We start from the raw sequence: 11905 nt of genomic DNA, 5'->3' as shown, positions 1-11905 counted from the left end.
CTAAACGTATGCACTTGTTGCATTGAGCACTTACAAAAAGTTAGCAGTCTTATAGACTCTACTCATTTCATTTCTTCCATTACACCATGGCTTAGCACCGTTCAGGTCACCAGTTCCACCTCAATCAAAATGGAGCTGATAACTGTAGGTGCTGTAGCACGCTTACAACTAGAATACAAATAAAAATAATTGCTGAAGATAATATGCCTATAACACAGGATACTGTGGAATTGGAAGCTGATAAACCAGCAGTAGTATCATTATTACATTAAGAAATGATTTGAAATGCATTTAATTTCACACCATAGTAAGTACAGACAAAGCCACCACAAGCATAGTAATGAAACAGTCCATTTATTTCAGCCTGATTTTCTGCCAGTTTGTCGGCATTCTGTCTCACAAGTGTTTGTGGTGAATGTACCCGTGTCATTTTTGAGTTACTGGCTGGACTTATTTATGTCTGTACAGCTCTATTTTCCCAGCTGACAGGGAAGACCAATCAGAGGAAGCTTCAGTTTTCAGATGTCTTCCTGAACAATTTCCTTTCAGAACCTTGCTGTAGCTGAGATCCTCCAAGCACAGGCAATCTGCAGTTGGCCGCGTCCTTTGGAAAGCTGCGCGTTACTTTCTGGATCATCTCAGTGCAGCTTCCTTCCCTTGCCTGCGCTGCATGAGCTCTTGGCCTTGCTCTGGATGTTCAGATTTTCAATATGTTTCTGATTTGTTGCACTTCCCCCCCCACGTACAAAAGGTTGCTAGGATAGCAAGTTTAAGGTCGTTAATGACAGCTCATTTTTTCTTAATTTCTCCTTATCCATCTCAGCACTAGTTCACCGGCGGCTCTACATCACAAATGGGAAACCTAACAGCTCTTCTACTCTTCCACCAGTGTAAGCCGTTCCCTCGTCCCCGTGGGTTTTGGAATCCAAGTAGTTGGCTAAGCCTGCAGGCAATATAATTGATAGTAATTATATCCATCCATTAATAGCGGCTAGCAGCAGCAGCTCAATACTTGGGAGCCATTGGCAATCCGCTTACTGTTTCCATTTCTAAATTGATCTCTGGAGTCGGCAGGAGTTAGAACCCAAAGGAAAACATATTTTCGTTATCTCTGCCTTTCCAGATCTCTCCAGAAGGTTGCCGGGGCACAGGATTCCCCAAGCCTTCTTTCCGTCCCCAGACACCGCAGTCATTGCCCTTCCTCGTGCAAGATGGAGAGTCCATGCGGGCCGGGATCCGCCTGTTGCGGGCGCGGGGCCGCGGGCCCCGGCGTGCTGCCCGATGGGAGCGGAGGGAGCCGCAGCTCCGCCCGGCGGCCGGGGGGACGCGGCGGGGCGGGAGCGGAGCCGGCCGTTGGCTCGCGGCCGGCCTTTGAGGTGGGGGCACACGCGGAGCGGGCGGCTCGGGGAGGGATGCCCCCGAGAGGCGCATGCGCCCCGCGAGCTCAGCGCTGCGTGACGAGAGCGCTCGGGCAGCATCGGGAGGCCGCCTCGCTCTCTCATAGGTTGCCTCCCGCCGGCAGGCGCGCGCCCGCGACGGAGCTCTTCCGAGTAGGGCGCGCGGGGGCGTGCGCGCGCGAGCGAGCGAGCGCCGTCGGTTGCTCCCGCCGCGATCGCCGCCCGGCGCACGCCCCGCGCGCTCCTTGTTGTCAGCCGCTCGCGCGAGCGCTCCCCGCCCTCGGCGCGCGCGCCCTGTCAGCGTCTCGCGCGCCGTCTCAGTCCGCCGGCGGCTCCGCTACGCGACGGCGGGTTCCCGCTTCCGTCCCCGCAGCCGGGCGTCCGTCCCCCTCGCCTCGGCATCTCCTCGCGCCCCGCAGCCTCGGCCGCGGCAGCGCGGGCCCCGCCGGCGGCGTCGCACTCGGGTAAGGGGATGCGGGGGCCGCGCGCGAACCGCGGCGGCGGGGAAACGGATGCCGAGCCCGGAGCGGGCTGCTCCAGCCCGCGCTCCCCATCCCTTCCCCGGGGCCTGGCGCCGCCGCCGCGACTCCGGCGCTGCTCGGCAACCACCGCCGCCGCCGGGGAGGGGGGAGGGGGCGGGGGGTCGCCCCCCGCCGCGCGCCGCTCCCCGCCCGCTCCTCACCTGCGGGGCGACGCCGGGGCCCGAGCCGCCTCCGCCCGGCGGGGAGCGGGGTGGGGAGGCTGGGGCGGCACGGCCGGAGGTTGCGGGGCCGGGCCGGGCCCGGGGGGCGGCGGGCTGCCCGTGGCGGGGCCGGGCGCCGGGCAGTTCCGCCGTCCCGGGAACCGCGGCCGCCCGGGGGGACGCGCCGCCCTGGGCCGGGAGATGGAGGCGGAACTCGGGGCCGGCGGGCAGCCGGGGGGAACGCTCGCTCTCACGGGGTGTGGAGCCGCGCCGGCTGCCGCCTCGGGCGACCTTTAGCGCGTTTCGGTACGTTCGCTTGCTTCGGTCGCGGGCTCCGTTGGTGATGAGGCCTTTTTTTCCTCTCAAGTTTGTGCTCGGTGTCTGCCCGGGTCTGTCGCACGTGCGTGTGCTCGGTGTCCCCGGCGTTCTCCGCAGGCCGGGCTTGTGAGCCTCTGCTTTCGGAAGCCCCTGACTGGAGGGGGCAGAATAGGTGGTTGCAGAGGGCAGAGCGGTGAGCGAGTCCAGCGCTGCCGGTTGGGCTGAGCATCTCGTCAGTTACTCGGTGCTGCTCGCTGCTGCTGCTCGGCGCTGTTTGCTGCGTCGTGCCGTGCTCCAGGTCGTACCGAAGAGCCTCAAGGCACAGCCGTCGGCTGACGCGCTGAAAGATGCTAAGTTCCTCGGGGCAGTGCTGGCCTTTGTGCGCGGGGTGCCCGCACGGTGTAGCGCTCAGCAATGTGATGTCAGGTGCTGCGGTCCACGCGCCGGGTGGGTGTGGAAGGGGAAAGCAGCCGGGTGTTCAGAACGCTCACGACTTTGTGATACAAATAGTGTTTATGTGTATACATCATTAAATAAGCACCCACCAACGCTTTACGCCAAAATGCAGTGTTTTGATGTCTTTGTTTCTAGGCGTTAACTGAAAGCTGATGGAGTAAATGCTTCAGAACGAGTGCTTACGCATGAAGCATTTTTGGATATGATAGCATTAGTCAAATCTGGTTCCAAGTTATTCTCCAATGTACGTTTTCATAAACTTCAGAACAGTCTGAGATCCAGAAACAAATAGATGGTCAATGTTGGCTATGCTGCTGCTTGCGGCTGTTTTACAGACGCATCTGTTACAATTCCTTCCATTATTAAAGAAGCCCAGTTATTAGGACTTATCAGTTGGTGACTATGCTTTAAGTATTTCCAGTTGTATCCATTTCTCTGGTTATTACAGGTATGCTTAGTCTCATGCTTTTATGATACTTGTTAGTGTTTCATGTGCATGTGTGTACCTAAAGCTGGCAAACCATCAGATTGCAAAGTTTGCATATTTTCCCAACAAAATGTAATGAGATAACCATTTTTCAGTGTTGAAAGTTTAATCAGTTATTCATATTTTCTGAGGAAGCAGCTCAGTAATGAGGGGAGAGTAGGAATCATCTAGGAATACCAAATCATGCAAATTGACTAATTGAGTGATGCTGCTGCCAGGACACTTGGTAGCACAGAACTGCAGCAGGTCTGGCTGCACGTTGTAACTTTCATTTTCTTTATAACTGGCAAAATTCTAAACAAACCAAGACGTGTTAGCTGAGCAAGTTGTAAGATGTTATGCCTATTAGAACAAGAAAAAAAAAACCATTAGTTATTCTTGCTGGAATACAGATCTATATTTTAAGTGAATTAGTGAAGGTAGTACGAAACCACATAGTGACTTCCTTTTGTTTTGGCATCTGTGGTTTATGAACACTCTGCAAACAGAGGGTTGATTGTATAACGAAGTTACCATATTACCCATTCATAGAATTGGTCTAAAAAATTGCATTTTCAGTCCACTCCTGTCTCTCTGTAGCTGTACAGATTTGCCTCTTTATCTGTCACATCTCTTTTGAATCGAATGATTTTTTGTCAGCCCTGGAATTTATGTACACTAAGAAATAACAGAAGATATTTTTGCGCTTACATTCTTTGATCAGTGTGTTCATTGAGATTTAAAGGGATAAAGAAAGCTGGGACTTGAGCATTTAAATTTCATTGCAGAGTCAGAATTAAAAAAAAAAAAAAAAAAAAGTAATGACTCTGATGTTAGGCCGGTCTGGAGGGGGAGCTAGTGTCAAAGTAAAATGGGACTTTCTTTTCTTCTAGACTTATGTAAAGCTTTCTTTTTGGTCACAGAGTATGCTTCCAATACAGTAAGGAAAACAAATGTAGATGATGCATGCTATGTCTGATTGCATTAATACTCATCTCTTTTGTAGGCCAAATGTAATCTGCAGATGAAGTGATATGTGTGCTTCTTAAGGAAAATCATGCATATGTTTTTCTATTGTGCAACAACAGACATCTTCAAAGAACTTTGAAGTTGCAAGATCAAGCCTTCATAAATCACAAAGTGCCAGAGATTCTTGTCAAACTGTAATTTGGCCTGTAAATATGTGGTTAATTGTTGTGTATTCCCCTACAACGTGTCTTTTATTATTTGGAGTAGAATGACACTGGTTGTGTTCAGTGAGCAACATGGAGTAGTTTTTTTTCTTGGTACCAAAGAATGTATGGCCTCACTATTTGTTATGTGCTGCTCTTACTGCACCTCGTTATCTTCCTCTTTTCCTGTTACATTGCCATGAGCCTCCAGCCCTTGCATGTTTCTTTAGAACTATAGTCACAGTTCTCTAGAAACGTGTTGTATCCCTTCACGTTGAGAATCCAATTTGGGCTCTTAGGACATTTTTCAAAATTATCAGTGCTTTAATGATCTGCATGCACTGAAATGCTTTCTAAAAAAGATCTGTCTCCCTGTGTAATCCACTAACCACAGCCTGTCTTTTCCTTCTGACTTTTTTCTGTAAGTTGCTTAGCAGGGATCTGTGAATGGCCTTGCTACAGAAGTTCTCACTGCTTGATTTGTTGCTTGGTGTCTGTTGATTTAGACTGCAAATTTAAATGTTTAGATCTACTGTGAAATTAGCACTGAGATATGAGGTCCAAAATTTTAATTACCTAATAACTTCTTTATTTAAAAAAAAAAAAAAAAAAAAAAAAGACTTGCCTACAAGGAACAGGATCCATAGGATATCACTGAGAAACAATTCAGATGCCAATGGTCCATCTTGATACTCAGGAAAATGAGCAGACATATCAGGAGATGATCTTGGTGTCTGATCTCTTGCGCAAAAAAGGAGTATTCAAGCAGTGGAAGCAAGGAGATGTACAAAGGAGCAATGCTTCAATGACTGGACTCAGAGTAGTGGTTAATGGGTCATATCTGGATGTCAGTAACAAATGGGATGCTTTGGCGGTTGATTCTGAGACCTTGAGAAGGTGATGGAATATTCTTACATTTTTGGGAGGTACCAAATTGAGGTCTACAAGCATGAAGGCAGGGCTGCCGTTCAGGGGGACTTTCACATCATGGAGAAAAGGCCCAGCCAAAACTTTATGAAATTCAACAGGGCCAATTGCAAAGCCTTGTGTCTGGGAAGGAAGGGCTCCTTGCAGGGATATGGGCTGCAGAGTAGCTCCTCTGGGAAGCTGTGGCAGCAAACATCATGGGTCAGTAGTGGTGTGCTGATCCAGCAGGAGCACAGCCATTGGGTGGAGGGAAGGGATTATCCCTCTCTCTTTGAAACTCATCAGACCACCTCTGCAGTGCTGTATTTGAGACCCTCAACACAGGAAAGATGCTGATAAACTCAAGTGAGTTCAGGAGAGGGCTGTCAGGATGGTTAGGGGCTGGAGCACTCGCACTATGAGGAGAGGCTGAAACACTGGGCTTGTTCTGCTGGAGAAGAGGCAGCTTCGGGGGATGCAACAACAATGGAAATGTTCAAGGCCAGATTGGATGGGGCCCTGGGCAGCCTGGTCTAGCATTAAATGAGGAGGTTGGTGGCCCTGCATGTGGCAGGGGGGTTGAAGATTCATGATCCTTGAGGTCCTTTCCAACCCTGGCCATTCTGTGATTCTGTGAATGTGTTGGTACCTTTGAGGAGATCTGGGAGAAGATGGAGCAGTGCTCTTTACTGAGTTATATGGAGGGAGTGAAAGGGGTGGAGGTCGTAAGTTGAAACAAGATTCAGACTGGATATAAGGAAAAACTTTCTTCGCATGACCGTAGTCATACACTGGAAGTGATTGCTCACAAAAGTGACTGCTCACAGATTGCTCTCTGTCTAAAAGGTTTTCGGTACCCAGCTGCACAGCAAGCTGAGCAACTTGGTCTGATCTTATAGTTGACACGAGTTTGAGAAGGTGGTCGGATGAGGAACATCTGGGGGTCCCTTCCAACATAGATTCTCCTATGCATCTAGCGCTGCAGATGCTCAGCTCCCAGAGGCCTTCTGTTGGAATGCAGTCAATACAGGCAGAATGTTTAGGTGACTCAGCGGTAACGCACCAAAACAGAATAACAAAGTTGCAGTCAGCTTGACAAAAGCATCATTTGTGATTCAGGATATACCTTTTGCTGTCTCTTAGGAAGATGCATGTGGATCTCAAAGCATGCGAATGATTAAACTTTCTAAAGAAAAGATAGCCTTTTGTAATGTGAAAGTGTGTTTTTCTGCCCCTGTCTTTGGAAAGGTGAAAAATGTATGTTTTGCTTAAAATGAAAATACCGAAGGAGCTGAGCTTTAAGATGGATACATCCACAGAAAGGGTCATCTTGGAAGGCCTTTGGGAACTTAAAAGAAAATGAAAAATGAGTCTTCTATAAGGAAATATCTGGCAGCCTTAAACATGAGTGATCTTTCTGGGTCATTTGTCGTGATAGGTATGTTAATTCATATTATGCAGCTCATAATGCATCGTTTCAAGGTGGTGATTTTCTGACTATCTGCTAAATTGGTTGCAATCAATTTTCATCTCCCCCCCCCCCCCCAATACGTAGTTACTGCTTTATGGTAGCAATATTAATTCTGAATGTAAATGCTTCTTAAGAGTCGATTTTTGTTATGCTTGCTTCGGAACCTTATAGTACTAAGGGGAATGCTTTTTGTAATGTTGGAGAGTTGCTTTTGCAGGACAGTAATAGCAATAAATATAACCATGACATGATTAATTCTGCAAGGAAAAGACTTGGGAATGTTGCTGTGAATATCTTATGGAAGCTCTTTCTGGCTTGCTATGTCTTAGCATCACTCTTCCAAAAGGTTTTATGAAATAATTGTAAGAATTCTATTCCAACGCTTTTCCTTATGTTTATCTTTTTAAGTAAATTTCTTATGTTGAACTTCACCATAATTTGGCTAGAACTACCACAGTCCCATCATAACTTTTTTTATAGAAGTGATTTGTGTGGGTACAATTAGTTTTCAAACAAAATTGAAGGTTTTTTTTTTTTTTTTTTTTTTTTTTTTACGGAGTGTTTGTGAGCAAGTATGTAATAAAGTAAATACATCCAATGTGCTGCTTATTGTTTGGTTCATAGAATTAGTGGTTTTACTTATTTATTTTTGATTAAATGAATTTGTTGCATTATCAGAATATTCAGTTACATAAATTACTTCTATGTCTATAAAGAGATTTCTGTTGGCCAAGAAGCAACACAGCCTCTTCCAAAAATGTGAACTTTCATTGCAACTGCCTGGAGCCTTTGTCTTTAAATCCCCGCCTTTGTTTATGATGATAAAATCTGGACTATACCTGAAAAATCTGTATGTTTTCCTGTTATGCTGTGCTAAGTTGACATTTTGCTGCTTCTTGGGTATTTGCTAAGCCATTGTGGATACTCACACAGTAAATGCTGGTTTACTTGAGGATGGGTGGTTTCTGCTGTTGCACCGTACATAGTGTGGAGATGGGCTCCTTTGAGCTGCTGGTTTGAATGTGTTACAAAGCTATGATTATTGGGAAATATTCCTTTTTTTTTTTTTTTTGTATTTATGGTTCTCTTGTTAAAATAATATTTGATAAATACATTATTGTGTAACATGGGTTGATTTTTCTAAGCTTTTGTTATCTACTAGAATTACTGTAAGGGGATTTTTATGCCGTGTTAGACCTCTAGCGGGTAGTCAGGCAAGCTGCCCAAGAACAAGTGATGGCTATTGCAACAGTAGGGAATTGGTAGAAGCTGTATGGCATTTCTGCAGGGCTGCTGTCACCTTGCTCAGGGAGGTAGAATAAGGAAATTTGATATTTGAAACGAGGGTGTCCCATTTGTTTATCTGAAAACATAATTGCAGTGTTTTCTGTATTTTTTTTTTTTAATTTTTTTTATACTTGAGAAAGTTGTTTGTATTTTGAAGGAGTTCTAAGTGAATGCTCAGGTTAAGTGCCTGTGGTTCACACTGAATTATTAAAATTAACTTGCACACAGTGGTTAAATTTACTGTTTCTTCTGGATAGCAGACAACTCAATGCTTTGATTTTTACCTTTCATTAAGATACCCTTCTGACTTTTTTTTTGGTGACATGTCAGCTCAGCATTTGAAAAAGTTTATATATATATAAAAGTTTATATATATATATATATAAAATTTTATATATATTGTAATTGTTGTTAATGTGATATGTGGTTTTTCTTTTTCTTTTTTTTTTCTGACTAATCTTTCATTAGTCCTTTCATATAACACAGACCCTACTATTCTGTTAGTTTTGTGGATCCCTGCTGCAGTACTGTAGTACTTTGACCTGGCAGGCTTGGTTAAATAATATCCAGTGCTCTCAGGCAGAATCCCCTTCTGAGAGAAAGTCTGTGGAAGGTGAGCTGAGCGGGGATACAACGATACAATGTGGTAGAGGTTTACAGCTCATCCTGTGTGCCACATCTTACTGAGTTGGTGAACATGTCCAGGCAGAACTTCAAATTTGTTTTCTTTTTTTTTTTTTTCCTACAAATTATTTAGGAAAAGAAATGATTGCTTTTGAATAATTATATGTATTTTTTGTATAGTTCTATGCCTACTTTTTTGTTTCTAGACAAGCTCAGCTAGTGGGTGGGGATGCCATTTGGTGTCCCGTCAGAAGAGTCAACCAAGCCATCAGCTGCCTCATTATTGCTGAAAACAAATGTGAAAGAGAGGAAGCAGAATTGTATCCCCCTGCTCTCAAACTGGTGTTTCAAGAGTGCGTGCAGATTTTTCTGAGCATCTCTGACTTCCTTGATGTTTGTATAGTCAATGTAAATATGGAAACGCTTCTTCACAGCTTAAATATATTTTCTCATGACACTGATGTGAAATGTTACAATATGTTCACACTGCTTTAGATAGCAAGGGTGTATCCTGGGAGTTCATAAAAGCTATTGTTTCCTGCTGAGAAGTTTGAGTTGTAGTTTGAGAGGGTAATTCAGGGATACCTGCAAGTCAAACACAACCAGTGCAGCTTTTGGCATACGGGGGGTATTCCAGTGATTGGACTCCTTAGGCAGTAAGTAACTGCTTGCTTGCTTAATGTCACTATGTGGCAATTCCCTCATTCAAGTAGGTCTCAAAGTTATTAACAGAGTATCATTAGATTGATAACCTCTGTTAGTAGCTTTTCTGCTGAAGTCTCTTACAAATGTGAAATATTGTTGTTTGAATGTTTTAACTTCCTGGCAGAAGCAACCCTAAGTAGATTGATTATTTCTTTATCTGACTAAGACATTTCTTATCAAAAAAGATGATAGCTTTAACTGTGCTTTTCAAGATAGTAAGTGCTTTGAAATGAAAGTGTATGGAATGGACTTTTGAACATCTCTTTTCTTGGATATTGCTGAAAAATACTGTACCAACTTGATGTTTATTAGCTGCCATCATTTGGTGTTGAAGTGTATCCACAGCTCAGTGGTCCCTTTAGAATATGACTTTTTTTTTTTTTTTTTTTACTTATATACCAGATTGAATGTAATTCCAGAGAAAAATGTGTTGTGAGCTGTGAATTCTCATCTGAGAATTTCTTCAGCTGTGTTTAGACATGCTTGCATGAAGACTTTACTGTATTATGAAGGTGAACAGTCCCAGATGCACGCAGTTAGTATGAGTAAACATAATAAAACCAATAAAAGAAAACACAAAAATCAGTGTGACAGTAACTGAGAAAAAGCAGTGTTTAAAAAAAAAAAAAATCACTTTTTGTGATGTATGAAGTAGCACATATCAGTGTGAAAGGTTTCTGATGGCATGTCTAAATCAAGGTGGGATATTCTTTTTCTAATTGTGCTTTTTTGTGGCACTCGTGTCTTCACCAAGCTACACACACTGCATGTGTCACTGCCCACTGTTCCCTGGTTAGCGTGTCTTGTGTGGAGATGTTTTGAAGGAGGAGTCATCAGTTCTTGAAGATGCAATCTGAGCCTCAACATTTTCTCTACAGTCTTTTGCTTAGCCCTTTTTCAGCTTAACTTTCAGTGTCCTAATGGAGGCTTTCAAAGCTTAGGGACAGGTTTGTCCTTCTTTACCCTGTTTAATGAGTTCAGGGATGGGCAGCCCTGTTGTCAAGTTGTATCTCTGTAAAACCACGTATAGTGAAAGCTACCCCAAATTGTACTTTTACAGCAGACCTATGTTTGCATCTCAGTGTTTATTTTTTTAATGATGCCTCAAAGTTTTTTGTTTATTTATTTGTTTTTCACTTTTTCTTCTCTGTTTTCTTTGTATATACTGCCTTATCCTTTCTGTTATATTGGGATCAAGATTTAGTGGAGAGTCCAATTTCATAATTCCAAGCCCTTGACTTCCTTATATGTTTGTCTGCACCTCCTCACTGCTGTGGGAAAGGATGACCTGTGTCATGTTGTTATGAAAGAAAACACAGGTAACTGATGTAACTTAGGAAGTTGTTTTCTGTATGAAAACAGGGTTGTCCTTAGGTCTTATACTGGTCACTCAGAGTAGCTGGTACTGCAGTCCTTGGATAGTATAGAGGAACCTGAGTTACTACATATATATATACTTGCTTTGGAAATAAACGAAGGACTCAGTTGTGCAGCCTTTAACCCACAGTAAATGCATTGCAGGGAGTCTGTTTTCTTTCATATATTGCACGCTGAAAGAGAGAAAAAGATGAAATCGAACTGGATTAAACTAAATAGCAATAGGGCTAGAGGGAATGGCCTCAGGTTGCACCAGGGCGGGTTCAGGTTGCATATTAGGAAAGATTTCTTCTCTGGAAGAGTGGTCAGGCAGTGCAATGGACTGCCCAGGGAGGTGGTGGAGGCACCATGCCTGGAGGTGTTCAAGGAACGTGTAGGTGTGGTTCTAAGGGACAGGGTTCATTCAGGAGTTATTGGTGGTAGGTGGATGGTTGGACTGGATGATCTTAGAGGTGTTTTCCAACCTTGGTGATTCTGTGATTCTAAAGATGTGGCTTTGAAAGTGATATTTTCTTTTTATTACTGAGTAGGAAAGACATGTATAATTTTCTAGAAATTTCCTTCATAAATGAAGCATCAACATAATAAGGAACAAATGCAAGATAGCCTAATGTGTAGTAAAAGGAGGATAAGAAAGCAGCAGATCCACTTCAGAAGGAATCTTCATGCAAACATTTAGTAATAGTTTCTTCTTAATATCACACTATTTTAGTCTGTTTATGGGCATGCACAGGTATGGAAAAGATGGGTCACAAAATGACTATGCAAAACTGAGAGACTTGAAAGACCTGAAACCTCTCTAAAATGCAACATGCCTTATTTTTAGTAGATGTTTTTTCTCTAACATTTAAGCACTATAAAATTTGGCACGTAAAATTGAAGAACAGTCTGAAAGGTATCTTCTGGTGTCCTGAAACATACAAATAGCATACTTTCTTTTGTGTAATATTTGTGCTGATAGAAATGTATTAAAAACAAATCTTTAGTGTCCTTCATGATCAGGTAACATCAGCCACATAGCAGACCATTTTTGACAACGTCATT

General features: G+C 44.0%; 1 protein-coding gene and 1 long non-coding RNA gene across 6 annotated transcripts in view; one reads left to right on the top strand and one right to left on the bottom strand.

Moving 5' to 3' along the window:
- Positions 1 to 335: 335 nt before the first annotated feature.
- On the bottom strand, positions 336 to 1526 carry LOC149917805 (uncharacterized). Its single transcript, XR_016466841.1, has 2 exons — positions 1039 to 1526; positions 336 to 943 (listed from the first exon to the last, which is right to left on the bottom strand). It is a non-coding gene; the product is annotated as an uncharacterized LOC149917805 (long non-coding RNA).
- Positions 1527 to 1614: 88 nt separating this feature from the next.
- FUT8 (fucosyltransferase 8) overlaps positions 1615 to 11905 on the top strand; it is a 78964-nt gene continuing 68673 nt past the window's right edge. For 4 of the 5 annotated variants that reach the window (XM_090140843.1, XM_090140842.1, XM_090140845.1 and 1 more), the window contains exon 1: positions 1615 to 1861. The gene's annotated coding sequence lies outside the window, so the exon portion shown is untranslated. Of the gene's footprint in view, positions 1862 to 2268; positions 2386 to 11905 lie in introns of those variants that run through there. The other variant, XM_090140844.1, reaches the window with a different exon arrangement.

The sequence above is a fragment of the Phasianus colchicus genome, chromosome 5, assembly GCF_987193195.1.
Source record: "Phasianus colchicus chromosome 5, bPhaCol1.hap1.1, whole genome shotgun sequence".
In the NCBI taxonomy this organism is placed as follows: domain Eukaryota; kingdom Metazoa; phylum Chordata; class Aves; order Galliformes; family Phasianidae; genus Phasianus; species Phasianus colchicus.
The sequence above is the reverse complement of the archived record's forward strand: the minus strand, read 5'-3'. Positions and strand labels throughout refer to the sequence as shown.